At 38.7% G+C, this 8939-nt stretch overlaps 1 non-coding gene across 1 annotated transcript; it reads right to left on the bottom strand.

Annotated features, from left to right (window-relative positions):
• Positions 1–3250: 3250 nt before the first annotated feature.
• On the bottom strand, positions 3251–3357 carry LOC141682046 (small nucleolar RNA R71). Its single transcript, XR_012559451.1, has one exon. It is a non-coding gene; the product is annotated as a small nucleolar RNA R71 (small nucleolar RNA).
• Between the last annotated feature and the right edge of the window lie 5582 nt (positions 3358–8939).

The following is an 8939-nucleotide window of genomic DNA, read 5'->3' on the forward strand; positions in this document are numbered from 1 at the left end:
CGTAGGGCTTTTCTCGGTATAAATCAGATATCTTGTAAAATTCGTAAAACATTCATCGTTAGTCAGAATTCAGTAATCCTGGACTTTTCGGAAAGATCTTTTCGTTCTCTACAACTTTCCTAGTTTTATATTTTTCAAGATAACGTCATTTAAAGGGTCAAAAAGGCTATATTCAGATCTGGTCAAGTTTTGAAGTAAGTACTTTTTGACTTACTTTTATTTTCGGAAAAATTTTGATACTCTGATTTTTGAATTTCATATAAGATATAAGAATCCTGTTTTGAACTATATAAGAAGTAAGATACGAGAATCTTTTAAAACTCAGTCTCTACATTTTCTAACATGTTCGTAATTTACGCTATAGTTCCGCAACTAGCTAAAGATACACTCTTAGTAGGTGCACGAGTGTGCAACTTTAGATTACTATTAAGGGCGCGCAATTATTGAAATTTAGATGATGACCACTGGCAAAGGGCGGTATAAAGAATAAGAATAAGAATTAGATGTCGGCTACTAGCAAAATGTGGTCCTAGATTAAAACCGTGGTATTTATACGAATTATCATTTTGTTCTATTTCGTTCTGTTTTATTCTGTTATAAATTCTGCTCTGTTTTAAATTCTGAAATTTGAAATACAAAACTTTGGGTTGAATCTATTTTAAAAATGTTTTACAAAATTATTATTGTTTTGAGAAAAAATGTTTTATTAAAATACCCTTTGATTTTCGGTTAAATAGTTAGTCAATTTGTACTTACTGAGTTTTGTAACTCACCCCTTTTAATATTTCAGATTTGGAATTTGGAGCATATTAAGAATAATGAATGAGAACATTGTGGAAATCTGTGCTGATTAGTTTCGTGCTATTTGAATTAGAATAAAGAGTTTGTTTTTAGAGAATAAATTTGATTATCTGTCAGACAATTAATATCAGATTTGTGGAGTTTCATCTCTATTGTTATGATTTTGATTTAATAAGTTTGACTGTTGTTTTAACCTTTATGATATTTTAAATTTTCAAATGAAAGAATAAATTTTATTTAAGTTGTGATTTAAAATTAATAATTCGGAAGTGCGGGCTGTTACAATAAATTAGAAACCCGTGTATAGAGCAATATGTGCAACAAAAAAATAACTGCTTTAATGCATTAGCTCTCTGGTACTTGATTGTTCTGAATTTTACAATCTATCTGTTAAGTGGCATTTATGTCCACTTAGAATGCTTCATAAAGGCTCGAATTGGTGTTTTGTACTCAAGTTATTTGTGTATTTGATGTGTTTTTGTAGTGTTTTCCATTTCAGGGCATAGACAGGAAGAAGGGCTTGATTTTGCATGATATATGCTAGGAAGAGTGTGAGGATGAAGCCTTGGTCAAGTGCGTGAAGAAATCAGCAAAAGAAGACAAGAAATAAAGAAATAATATTTTTTCTAGTAGCTCGGCGCGGCTGCGCTACACTTGGGAGCGACCATGCCAGACACAGAGCGGTCGCGCCGTATCCCAGGGCGGCCGCGCCAAGATGTTTTTCAGAAATCCTGATTCGAATAGAAGATCGATTTGATGGGCTTCTGGACAATTTGGGCTGCTATATAATGACTCTTTGAAGACGTTTTTCATAACAGAGACTAAGGAAAAGGTAGCGATAAGACCTAGGAGCACAAATACAACGAAGGAGAAGAAAAGCTTGTTTTTACTTATGATTCTTTGATTAGTTGTAATCTTGGATGCTTGCTTTCTTGTTTGTTGAAACTATTACTCTTGTTAACTTACTTTGATTATTTATTCAGTTTATAAAGACTTAGTTTATTTTATTATGCTTTCATCGGAACCCACGGTGATGATGAGTTCGGTTATGAACTAATCGTTATCGTGGGGTTCTAGCGGATTTACTTACGGATTTCAATAGTTAATTTGTTTCGATATCTTAGTATGTGGTGATTGTATGATATCCTAGTATTGGTTGTGCTTATTCGTCTTATGAGCATCGCGAACTTATAAGATAGCGTGTTAATCTCTAATGAAGCGACAGTGAATTTAGAGGTTTAGAACTTGCCATGCTAGCATAGGTTCATGTATTTGTTATGCATGATTCATAGGTAATTTTAACCATCTTACTTGCCCAATGTAATCACGATAGATAGCTTGCGCATTAAACCTTTATGTTGTTAAATTCTCTAGATATATAGGTTCTCAACATATTTTGTGTCTATTCAGCTTCTATCTCTTTTGTGGATGTCTGGTAATAGGGTATTCGTACAATGAAAGTTGGAGTTTACTAGTTTCGTGTTATCTGATTAGTTGTCATTACCATTGCATGCTAAGGTTAAGAACAATGACTGTAAATGAAGTATTTAGTGAAGTTAGAATTCCATGTTTGTCTCATATAGTAAATCAAACTCTTTAATCTCTTAGTTATTTGCACGTTAGTTAATATCTTAGTTATAAAAAAACTCTACTTGTTAATTGTCATAGCATTGAATAATAACCATACTATTATTGCATAAGTGCATAAATTGAAGTTGACCTAAACCAGTCTATGTGGGAATGAACTAGAAAGAATTCTATATTACTTGCGAACGCGTATACTTGCGTGTAATTTTAGCGCGTGTTTTTGTCCTAACAAGTTTTTGGCGCCGCTTCCGGAGACTTGATGTTAATTTTTAGTTTATGTGCTTGTCATCAGTGGTCGTTAAAGTTCGCTGACTAGGATATTTTACTTGGGTACTTATTGTGTTTCGGGTACTCTAGAGAGCGTGTATGCTAACGCGTTCTCGATCTCGCAAGAGAACACTGGATAAAGCTAAGGATGTAGTTGAAGAATTTTTTTGTTGAGGAGAAAGGTGAAGAAGAAGTCGTTATTGCAATGGGAGAGCCAACAGCGAATCTGAAGGCTTTGATGGATTATTCTCATCTAAAGATCAATGACATTCAGTCTAGCATTGTCAGACCAGCCATCGTGGCTAACATCTTTAAAATCAAGTCGAGCACGATTCAGATGATACAGAATTCTGTTCAGTTTGGGGAGTCTCCTATAGAAGATCCCAACATGCACATCAGAGATTTCATCGAGATCTGCGACACTTTCAAATTCAATGGAGTTTCTGAAGATGCTATTAAGTTGAGGCTTTTCCCATTCTCCTTGAAGGATAAAGCTAAGTGATGGTTGCATTCTCTACCACTAGGTTCTATCACCAAATGGGAGGATCTTGCTCAAAAGTTTCTAACTAAATTCTTCCCTATGGCGAAGACAGCTGCAATCAGAAATGCTCTTACTCAGTTTGCGCAACAATCTGGAGAATCCTTGTATGAGGCTTGGGATCGCTACAAGGAGATGCTTAGAAAGTGTCCTCATCATGGCATGCCTGACTGGATGATTATCAATTGTTTTTACAATGGTTTATGTGCACAGTCCAGACCCATGCTCGATGTAACATCAGGTGGAGCCTTATAGGCTAAGCGCTACGATGAAGCTTATGAGTTGATTGAACTGATGGTTGCTAATGAATACCAGAATCCTTCTCAGATACTACCTCAAGGTAAGGTAGCAGGAATTATGGAGGTGGATGCAGCTACTGTTATAGCTGCTCAGCTTCAAGCTTTGGCGATGAAGGTTGATTCTTTGGCTAATTATGGAGTTAATTAGATCACTAGTGTTTACGGGCTTTGTGCTGGTGCGCATGAGATGGAGCAGTGCGCTATTTCTAGTGAATCAGCTCAGTTTGTAAGCAACTTTCAGAGGTCGCAGCAACCAGTTCCAGCCTCCTATCATTCCAACAACCTCAATCATCCTAACTTCAGCCGGAGCAACACTCAGAATGCGGTGTAACAACCTTATCAGCAGTATGCAACAAAGCAATACAACCCTCCTGGTTTTCAACAACCGTAATATGCACCAAGATAACAACTCCAACTTCAGCAACTACCATAATCTAATAAAAAATCTGAATTGGAAGAGTTGAGGCTCATATACAAGAGCCAAGAGGTTTCTATCAAGACTCTGGAGAATCAAATTGGACAGATTGCCAATGTTTTGTTGAATCGACAACCTGGTACACTCCCTAGTGACACAGAAGTCACAGGAAAGAGGGAAGCTAAGGAGAAGGTTAAAGCAATCACATTGAGGTCTGGGAAGGTTGCAAATCCTGAAGAATCTCAAGTTTCAAAACCTGAAGTTGTGTGTGAAGAAGATGTGCAGAAGGAAGCAGAGGTGGAACAAAGGAACAAAGTTGTTGTCATCACTCCTCCTGAGGGTAATACAGGGGAAAAATAGGTCTATCCTCCAACTCCTTTTCCTAAGAGGCTGCAGAAGCAAAAGCTGGATAGGCAATTTGCTAAGTTCTTGAAAGTTTTCAAGAAACCTTATATTAACATACCTTTCGCTGAAGCTCTTGAACAGATGCCTAGTTATGTGAAGTTTATGAAAGGTATTCTCTCTCGGAAAGTGAAGCTCGATGACTTAGAGACTGTTGCTCTTACGGAGGAATGCAGTGTTGTGCTGCAACATAAGTTACCTCCAAAGCTTAAAGATCCTAGAAGCTTCACTATTCTTTGCACCATAGGAAAGTTATCATTCGACAAGTGTTTATGTGATTTGGGAGCTAGCATTAATCTGATGCCTTTTTCTGTCTTCAGGAAGTTGGATTTACCTGATCCTAAGCCTACTTATATGGCAGTTGGCTGATCGCTCTATCACATATCCACGAGGCATTTTGGAGGATATCTTGGTCAAGGTGGACAAACTCATCTTTCCTGCTGACTTTATAATTCTTGATTTTGAGGAGGATAAAAAGATTCCCATAATCTTGGGAAGACCATTCTTGGCTACTGGCCAAACCTTGATTGATATGCAGAAGGGTGATCTCACTATAAGCGTACTGGATCAGGATGTGACGTTTAATATTTTCAATGCCATGAAATTCCATACTGATAACGAGGAGTGCTTAAAGGTGGAATTGGTCGATTATGTGGTTACTTCAGAACTTGATCAAATGCTAAGGTCTGATGTCTTAGAGAAAGCCTTGTTGGGGAATTCGGATAGTGAAGATGATGAAGGTGATGAGCAGTTGCAATATTTGAATGCTTCTCCTTGGAAGTGAAGGCTAGATATGCCTTTTGAATCTCTTGGATTGGAAGAGCTAAAAAATTCTCCAAAGTGCCTCAAACTATCTATTGAGGAAGCTCCTACACTCAAGCTGAAACTTTTTCCTGAACACTTAAGGTATGCATTTTTAGGTGATACATTTGTCCGTTATTATTGCATTTGACCTTTCAGGTAGTAATGAGGAAAAGCTCTTGAGAATTCTGAGAGAGTTCAAATCAGTAATTGGATGGACTATAGCAGATATCAAGGGAATCAGCCCTTCTTATTGCATGCATAAAATTCTGCTAGAGGAAGGAATCAAGCCAACTGTTGAGCAACAAAAAAGGCTAAATCCAATCATGAAGTAGGTCGTGAAGAAAGAGATTCTCAAGTGGCTAGATACAGGGAACATCTATCCTATTTCTGATAGTTCTTGAGTGAGCCCAGTTCAGTGTGTGCCGAAGAAAGGAGGCATCACCATGGTTGCTAATGAAAAGAATGAGCTTATTCTTACTCGAACAGTCACAGGGTGGAGAGTTTACATGGATTATAGGAAGCTGAATAAAGTCACGAGAAAATATCACTTCCCTCTTCCTTTTATTGATCAGATGCTTGACAGGTTGGCTGGGCATGAATACTATTATCTTCTGGATGGCTATTCGGGGTATAATCATATTTGCATTGCTCCAAAAGATCAAGAAAAGACTACCTTCACTTGTCCTTTTGTTAATTTTACCTTCAGAAGAGTTTCGTTTGGGTTATGCGGTGCACCAGCTACATTTTAGATATGCATGATGGTTATTTTCACTGATATGATTGAAAATAATGTTGAAGTGTTCATGGATGACTTCTCTGTCTTCGGCACTTCTTTTGATGAATGCTTACACAATCTTGGCTTAGTGCTAAAAAGGTGCGTTGAGACCAATCTGGTTCTCAATTGGGAGAAATGTCACTTTATGGTGCAATAAGGCATAATTCTTGGGCACAAAGTCTCTAGTAAAGGTCTTAAGGTGGACAAAGCCAATGTGGGGGTCATTGAGAACCTTCCCCCACCAATTTCTGCTAAGGGAATTCGTAGCTTTCTTGGTCATGTGGGTTTCTATCGGCGTTTCATCAAGGACTTCTCAAAAATTTTAAAGTCGTTGTGCAATCTGCTAGAGAAAGATGTCCCTTTCAAGTTTGATAACGAGGGCCTAGCTGCTTTTGAAAGCTTAAAGAAGAGTTTGATCACGGAACCTATCATAACTGCACCTGATTGGAATGAACCTTTTGAAATGATGTGCGATGCTAGTGATTATGCAGTTGGAGCAGTTCTTGGGCAAAGGAAGAACAATATATTTTATGTGGTCTACTATGCTAGTAAGACCCTCAATGGTGCTCAACTGAACTACACTACTACTGAGAAAAAACTATTGGCCATTGTCTACGGTTTTGAGAAGTTTCGATCTTATTTTCTTGGGACGAAGGTGATAGTTTTTACTGATCACGTTGATATTCGTTATCTCGTCTCGAAGAAGTACTCGAAGCCATACATTGATTCGATGGGTTCTTTTACTTCAGGAGTTTGAATTGGAGATCAAGGATAGAAAAGGTATTGAGAATCAAGTCGCTAATCATCTCTCTCGTTTAGAAGATCCAAGTGCGGCTTTACAGGATAAGTCATTGATAAATGAGTCTTTTCCCGATGAGCAGTTGTTTGGAGTGCAAGCAAAAGACGTGGTTCACAGACATTGTGGACTACCTTGTGAGCAACGTTATGCCTCCAGACTTGACTTAGGCTCAAAGGAAGAAGTTTCTTCATGAGGTGAAGTGGTACATGTGGGATGAGCATTCTGTTTCGGCAAGGAGCTGACCAAATCATCAGGAGATGTATTTCGTACAGCGGAACAGGGGGAATCTTGCGAGACTGCCATTCGACTGTTTATGGAGGCCACTAAAGATAACAGCTCGTTCTTTTAAGCAGGATTCTTTTGGCCGACATTGTTTAAGGATACGCATCAGTTCGTTTTAAAGTGTGATCGATTCCAGCGTGTTAGTAATATGTCCAAGAGGGATGGGATACCTCTTAATGTGCTTCTCAAGGTTGAGGTCTTCGATGTCTGGGGAATTGACTTCATGGGGCCATTTGTCTCATCTTGCAATAATCAGTATATCCTGTTGGCAATCGATTATGTGTCGAAATGGGTGAAAGTTAAAGCTTTGCCAAAAAATGATGCGAAGGTAGTGCTCAATTTTCTTCACAAGCAGATATTCACAAGATTTGGAACTCCAATGGTCATAATTAGTGACGAGGGATCGCATTTCTGCAATCGCAAGTTCACTGCTATGATGCAAAGATATAATGTGAATCATCGCATTGCTATAGCCTACCATCCTCAGACTAATGGTCAAGATGAGGTATCTAACATATAGATCAAGCATATTCAAGAGAAAGTTGTATGTCCATCGAGAAAAGATTGGTCTTTGAAGCTGGATGAATGTGTTTGGGCATATCGAACAGCATTCAAGACTCCGCTAGGCATGTCACCGTTTCAGTTGGTTTATGGTAAAGGATGTCATTTGCATGTGGAGCTAGAGCACAAGGCATATTGGGCTTTAAATAAACTGAACCTTGATCTGATAACAGCTGGTAAGAAAATGATGCTTCAATTGAATGAACTCGATGAGTTTTGACTTCAAAAAAGTATGAGAATAACAAAATGTATAAGGAGAAAGTCAAGAGGTGGCACGATAGGGGTCTAGTGCTCAAATCATTTGTGTTAGGGTAACAAGTTCTTTTGTTTAACTCTTCTCTCCATTTTTTCGGGGAAGTTGAAGTCAAGATGGTCAAGGTCGTTTGTTATCAAAACTGTGTTTTCACATGGAGCGGTGGAGATATTTGAGAACGATCCAGGCCAAGCATCCAAGGTAAATGGACAGCGTCTGAAGCATTACAATGGAAATATGGCAAACCGTGAGGTGATTAGTGTCGTTTTATTGTCCACTTGATCTCAGAATTCTACGTCAAGCTAGCGACGTAAAACAAGCGCTTCTTGGAGGCAACCCAAGCTTGTTGAACATTAGTAGTTGAGTAGAGAAGACAAAAAGAAGAAAACACAAAAAAAAATAGAAAAACAAAAAATAGGGGATTTTTACAGAAGCACGACGCGCCCGCGCTGGGAAGCGGGGCGGCCATGCTGAAAACTCCAATAACTGCGCGCACCCGTGCTGGCATGTTAGGCGATCGTGCTGGAATTCCAGAAATACGGTGCGCCAACGCTGCCTGGCGGGGCGGCCATGCTGATTCCCTGGAGAAGAAAAAATAAATCAGAAAATTGAAAATTCAAAACAAAACATTACACCCAGCCAAAATTCCCTCCTTCCACTACCGTAATTCCTCCTCCAATCAATTTTAATCACCCCATTACTCCCACTATTCACATAATCAATTCCCACTTCTATTCCAAAACCAATTCTTCATTATCTATATATACATACACTTATACACATCCATTCCTCACCATATTTTTCAATCTCAAATCTAAATCTCTCTTATACACTTCTCTTTTCTCAACTTATTCAAATTCAATGGCACCCAAGAGAGCCCGTCATCAAGACAGCAGCAGCACTAACCCAGCCACTACCAATTCTTCGAGTATTGGTGGTTCGAGGCCTCGATTTCTGACTCTCGAGGATGAGGCGGAGTATACAAGGCTGTTGTCGAAGCTGATAGAAAAGGAAAGGGGTTATCTACCCTCGGGCAAGGATGGTAGGCTTCTTGAGATGATTTTGGAGATAGATTGGGTTTCTTTCTGTGAGACACCAACGGCTGTGCCTATGAGTGTTGTTCGTGAGTTCTATGCGAACACGAAGGAGAGGAGTA

The sequence above is a fragment of the Apium graveolens genome, chromosome 8, assembly GCF_009905375.1.
Source record: "Apium graveolens cultivar Ventura chromosome 8, ASM990537v1, whole genome shotgun sequence".
Taxonomy (NCBI): Eukaryota; Viridiplantae; Streptophyta; class Magnoliopsida; order Apiales; family Apiaceae; genus Apium; species Apium graveolens.